This window comes from Phalaenopsis equestris, unplaced genomic scaffold (assembly GCF_001263595.1).
Source record: "Phalaenopsis equestris unplaced genomic scaffold, ASM126359v1 Scaffold000250, whole genome shotgun sequence".
NCBI lineage: Eukaryota > Viridiplantae > Streptophyta > Magnoliopsida > Asparagales > Orchidaceae > Phalaenopsis > Phalaenopsis equestris.
This window is the reverse complement of record NW_018164692.1, coordinates 1,189,950-1,196,951: the sequence shown is the minus strand read 5'-3', so window position 1 is coordinate 1,196,951 and position 7,002 is coordinate 1,189,950.

The following is a 7,002-nucleotide window of genomic DNA, read 5'->3' as shown; positions in this document are numbered from 1 at the left end:
CAATTTGAACTGATTCACTTTATCCATTCACTTTAATTTCTTGACAAGGAGAATGATGTTTTCTTATATATTGAATTTCACATTAGAAACTTTATTAGTAGAATTAGTTATTTAAGAGTTATTAAAATTACATATTTATTTCAATTGCCTATTAGTGACAGATAAGCGATTTGAACTATATTGTTGTGATTAAGTATTGATTTTCTAATTCTTAGTTCGTAGCTTCTAATATTTCTCCTTGTAGGATCGATATCCAGGACTCTATTAGAGCTCTGTATTACTTGAGTGATACGTATATGATACGTATACGAGTGATACGTATACTTGCGTTGATAAGTGTGACTTTGTAATTATTGAATATTTTATACACATCTTTATCGAATCTGGAACCGCTGTCAAGTTTTTGGCGTCGTTGCTGGGGAATTAAATCTTTTAGCAGTAGTATCAAATTCTTGTATTTTTAAGCATATATAAAGTCACTGTCAGTAACTCCCCGAATGGATAGTGGTTAAATAACACATAATTCGGAGAAATATCCTCTCTTCCTAACAGACATCGTATCTTTCTCTCCATCAAAAAGTATAGAAAATTTTAGGGGATTAGAGAGAAACTCCATCAACTCATATCTAATTCTACAATCATGAATACATATGTGTTTTCCTCTTATGAATGAATATGTAAAAATCATAAATTCAAAGATCTTGGTCATTATATGCATAAAGTGTTTGGGTTATAAAGTTGAATCATAAATGAAAAGTTCTAACATGTGGTATCAGAGCCTTGATTGTTGAATTTGTGATTTTTTATTACTTTTAATTATAGTAATTGTATTAGAATTTAGTTGCAAATTAGATCTTGGAATTGGATCACTAAAGTTAATTGGTGAATTGAAATATCATTTTGAGTTTTGTTAGACTATGAATTTGTTTCTTTATAGTCGGTCTTCTTCACTAATCTATCTACTCTATAATTTATATTATTATAATTAATATTATGAAATATATATTATTGTGATTTAAATTATTATTTATTTGATGTCTATATTATGTTTAATTTGTTAGTCACCAAACTTGCAAAATTAGTATGTTTAACATATGTCAGATTAAATAAATTCAATTACTCATGAGTTTGTGATGCTTATTATGAAATAATTTTATATTTTATTTTAGGTATTTTAAAATTTATTGATTATAAAATTTTTATGAATCGCCCAAAGATTGATTATTTGTTTTATAATCTTTGAATATAATTATGGTATATTGATATACTTGTTTATGTATGTTTATATATCCAAAGATAATAGACATGTCTAATTTAAGTATAAACAATTGTTAATTATATTAAATCAAAATCAAGCATCAATTACGTTTATTATTGTGTATTGTTATATCACCCAAAGAAGATTTTCAATATATTATTAATGTTTTCATTTAATCTAATTGGATATGAACATCTGTTTATGTTTAATACTCGGATCATTAATGTATGAGTATGTTTAATTTATTTGCAGTATCTACTTTTATTTATCTTCATTTGCAAGCTACATCTGTTCAGACGTTCAACGGGCTTAATTTCTCTGAATGGTGTGAGCAAGTCTATTCACCTTGGTGTTCTGGATCTTGATTTGACACTTACGACTAGGAAGCCTCCTGCTCTTACTGATTCTAGCAGTGTTGAGCAAAAATCTTTCTATAAAGATTGGGAGAAATTGAATAGATTGAGCTTAATGTTTATGTGAATGACTGTAGCAAATAACATAAAGTGTATATTGTGTATATTTTCTAACACTGAAAATTTTCTAACACTGAAAGTGCTAAAGAATTGATAAAATTTGCTGAGGGTTGTTCTCAGCCTAACTTTGTCGATAAGTCCCTTGCTGGGACACTATTGAGTGCGTTAACTAACATGAAATTTGATGGTTCTCATAATGCATGAGCATGTCGTTGAAATGACGAACATAGCAGCAAGACTTAAGACACAGAGAATGGAAGTGAATGAAAATTTTCTTGTGTAGTTTATCATTAACTTCTTGCCTCTTGCCTCCTGAGTATGATCCAGTATGATCCATTTCACATGAACTACAACACTATGAAAGATAAGTGAAATTTGCATGAATTGCGATGTATGCTCATTCAAGAGGAAGCAAGGCTTGAGAAAGGAGGAAATCACTCTATTAATCTCATTGGTCATCAAAGAAGAGCTATAAAGGAACCTGGAAAGAAAAATGAAAAAGAGCAAACAAAGACCGCTAAAGATTAATGTGTCATTTGCCCCAATTCACAAAGAGGAACATAAAGAAATTAAGTGTCATTTTTTTTGCAGAAAGTCTGGATACTATCAAAATGAGTGTCAGAATCGCTAAGTCTGGTTCAAAAAGAAAGTTAAACATTGTGTTTTTGTATGTTTCAGATTAAATTTGGCTAAAATTCCTTATAATACTTAATGGATTGATTCTAGTCGTATTATTCATGTTTCTAATACAATGCAGGGACTCCTTACAACCCAAATTAAATGAAATTTTATCTCATGGGAAACCAAGTCAAAGCTTCTGTTGAAGTCATTAGAACCTATTGATTGATTTTAGATACTGGACATCATTTAGACCTTTTTCAAACGCTTTATGTCCCTTTTGTTTCCCGTAATCTGATTTCATTGTCTAAACTTGATTATGCTGAATACTCTTTTAAATTTCGGAATAGATGTTTTAGTTTTTTTAAACACAATCATCTCATTAGCTCTGATATTCTTTGTGATGGTCTATATAAGCTTAAACTTGATAACATTTTTCCCTGAGACTCTTAACCCTGCATCATAAAGTTACTACTAAACATGGTTTTATGAATGAAAATTCAACTTATTTGTGGGATAAATGTTTGGTTCATATATCCAAAGAAAAAATTGAAAGATTGGTAAAAAATGAAATCCTTTAATGATTTGGATTTTACTGATATTGGCATATGTGTAGATTGTATTAAGGGAAAGCACACAAAACACAAACTTAGGAAAGCTTCCACAAGAAGCACACAACTCCTTGAAATTATGCACACTGATGTTTGTGGACCTTTTGATGTTCCATCTTTTGGTGGAAAAAATTATTTTATCACCTTTATTATTGATTTTTTGCGTTATGGGTATGTTTACTTATTACATGAAAAATCTCAATCATTAGATGTCTTAAAGGTGTTTATAACTGAGGTTGAGAGACAATTAGATGAAAAAGTGAAAATTATTAGGTATAATAGAGGTGGTGAATATTATGGAAGGTACAATGAATCTAAAAAATGTCCAAATCCATTTGTTAAATTCTCTCAAACTAATGACATACGTGTTCAATACACTATGCCAAGAACACCACAACAAAATGATGTTTCAGAAACGCGAAATCGTACTCTAATGGAAATGTTTAGGAGTATGATGAGTAATTTTTCCTTACCCTCATCATTGTGGATGCATGCTTTAAAGACCGTTGCATATTTTTAAACATAATTCCTAGTAAAGTAGTTCCAAAGACTCCTTTTAAACTGTGGACAGGAAGGAAACCTAGTTTAAGGCACTTATGTGTTTGGGGTTGCCCGACGGAAATAAGTTTATATAATCCATATGAAAATAAACTGGACTCAAGAACAATCAGTGGTTTCTTTCTAACTACAGTACAAGAATTATTGAAGCTGGAAATGCTAAGTTCATTGAAATTGGTGAAGTTATTGTGAGTTTGGAATCACGTAAAGTAGAGAATCAAGAAATTAGGGTTCAAGTTCCTTTACACAAAATTTCTTCTCAAATTGTTATCCCTACAGTTTTTGAATGGTCTGACAACTTACAAGAACAACATATATATGATCAAATACCCTACAATGAAACTATCACTAATAAAATTACATTAAATGAACCACTTGAAGTTGTACTTAGAAAGTCTCAATGACAAAAAAAAGTTTATTATTTCTGATGATTATGTGGTTTATCTACACAAGTCTGAATTTGACTTAGCAGTCAATGAAGATCTAGTTTCATTTTCACAAGCCATGGAAAGTGTAAATTTTTCTAAATGGTTAAATGAAATGAAAGATGAGTTGAAATCGATGGATCGCAATAAAGTTTTGGATGTCATTGAATTGCTTGAAGGGTGTAAAAGAGTAGGGTGTAAATGGGTCTATAAACTTAAGCCCGACTCGAATGACAATATTGAACGATATAAAACCAGACTTGTTGTCTAAATTTTCATTTAGAAATATGGCATCAACTATAAAGAAACATTTTCTCCAATTTCTAAGAAGGATTCATTTATAATTATCATGGCACTAATAGTTCATTATGATTTAGAGTTACACCAAATGGATGTGAAAACTGTCATTTTGAATGAAAATTTAAATGAAGAAGTCTACATGAGTCAACTTGAAGGATTTTCAGTCGAAGGAATAGAACACATGGTGTGTAAACTTAAGGAATCAATATACAGACTTAAGCAAGCTTCACAATAATGGTATATTAAGTTCAATGATATCATCACGTCATTTGGATTTAAAGCAAACATTGTTGATCAGTGTATATATCTGAATTCAGTGGGAGCAAGATCATATTTCTCATTCTATATGTTGATGACATCTTGCTAGCTATAAATGATCTTGGCTTATTGTACGAAACCAAAAGTTTTCTCTCAATGAACTTTGAAACAAAGATATGATTGAGACATCCTTTATGATTGGAATTGAAATATTTTGGGATAAATCACAATGATTATTAGGGTTGTCTTATAAAATATATATTGATAGAGTTCTTAAGAGATTCAATATGGAAGAGTGCTTTGCAAATGTTGCTCCAAATTAGAAAGGAGACAAATTCAACCTTATGCAGTGTCCAAAGAATGATTTGGAACGTAAATAAATGGAAGAAATTCCTTATGCATCTATTGTTGGAAGCTTAATGTATGCTTAAACTTGTATCAGACCAGACATTAGCTTTGTCGTCGGGATGCTGGGCAGGTATCAAAGTAATTCAGAAATAGATCACTGAAAAGCTGCAAAAAAAGTTTTAAGGTACCTACAAGGAATAAAAGACCACATGCTCACTTATAGAAGATCTAATGATCTTGAAGTGATAAGATATTCAAATTCAGATTTTGTTGGAAGTGTTGATACCAGAAAATCAACATTTGGCTATATGTTCCTTTTGGTTAAAGAAATAATCTCATGGAAAAGTGCAAAGCAGACCATCACTATTGCATCCACTATGGAAGCAAAATTTTTCTCATGCTTTGAAGCTATAGTTCAGGGCTTATGACTGAATTTTATTTCAGGACTTGGAATTGTCGACAGTATTGCCAAGCCGCTGAAAATTTACTGTGATAACTCCTCAACAGTCTTCTTTTCTAAAAATGACGGGTATTCTAAAGACGTTAAACATAAGGAGTGAAAATATCTTATCGTTAAGGAAGAATTTCAAAAACATAGGGTATCAATTGAGTATATTAGCACTAGTCTTATGATTGTGGATCCATTGACGAAATGGTTATCACCGAAGACATTTAACGAACATGTCATGAGAATGGACATTACTGAAACTCTTTATCAGTTTATGTTTAGTGCTTTTTATATTTGACACTTTGAGCTTATTTTATTGTTGTTTTTGATATTTATATATCTTGTTTATTAGTGTACACTTTACATTGTGTGATGTTTAATAAGATTTGTCTTTTAATATATATTACGGAACCATGATGTTATTTCTCATTATATTAAGTATGTAATTGATATTGTGATACATGGAAGGGACTATGTCGATAAATTGATATACAACCGTCATGAATCATATTAATTTCATACTTATTGATGATTTATGATTTGACCAATATAAATAATAATTTTAACTTACAGTTTTGTGCAGTATGATATGCACTATTAAAAAAAATTACGTAGGTCAAGCAGGAGAATGTTAAATTTTTAATTGTGGCCCATGTTACCTATAAACCCACTAACGTGGGTCATTTACTATAATAATAAATGATAATTAATTAATTAAATTATCTTAAATTTTTTTTTTATATAAGTAACCCCTTAGGATAGTGGTTACTAATTTGTGTTATTTATTTTAATTAATTAATTAAATTAAATTAAATCCTTTTTTATATGTAACCCCTTTATGGTTGGTGGTTACTAATGTGTGTTATTTATTTTAATTAATTAATTAAATTATCTTAAATTCTTTTTGATGAGTAACCTCTTATGGATTGTAGTTACTAGCATGTTGATCCCGAAAAAAATATAGTTGTGTAAAATTTATAAAGTTAACTCCGCTTTGCAACGGTGCAAAAAAGTTGATGTGGTATTTTATGAATAATAACGTTAAATACTTAAAGTTGAGATTCTACGCAAGTATACGTATCGTTATCAAGTAATATAAAACTTTTTTTAAGTCCCAAATATCGATCCCACAGGGAAGGTTTAAATTTGAAATCATAAATTAACTAGGAAATTTACAGAAATCAAACAAAATTATTGTCACTAATTTCAAAAGTTTAAGATATTATCAGAGCTAAATTATTTACTACTAGCAGAATTTAAAAGCAGGTTTTAAAAATTAATAACTACTAAACTATGTTTATGTGATGAAGTTTTCTAATGTAACAAGCATCTTTCTCGCTACAATGAGTTTTTTTTTGTGAAATGAGATGAGATAAATGGTTTAAATATGTATTGTGTCAAATAGGAGCAATTTTAATTTTCCACCCTGATTCAGTGTTATAGAAAATCATTGGCTAATCTTAGGTTTAGTCCCTAAATCTGTGGCTAGGTTAGGAGGATAATGGCTGCCACTCCAGAGCTCCCACTTCCCTTCCCCTGAAGGCTAACTCTCGCTTTAGTTTTTAAACACTAAGATCGAATTGTGGATTTTTAGTCTGTCACCTTAGAAATCTCCAATTCTACACCCAACAAAATATATTTCTCTATTTATTTGCACTTAATTCCATAAACAAAAAACTCCTTCATGGACTTAAATGTGATTCTC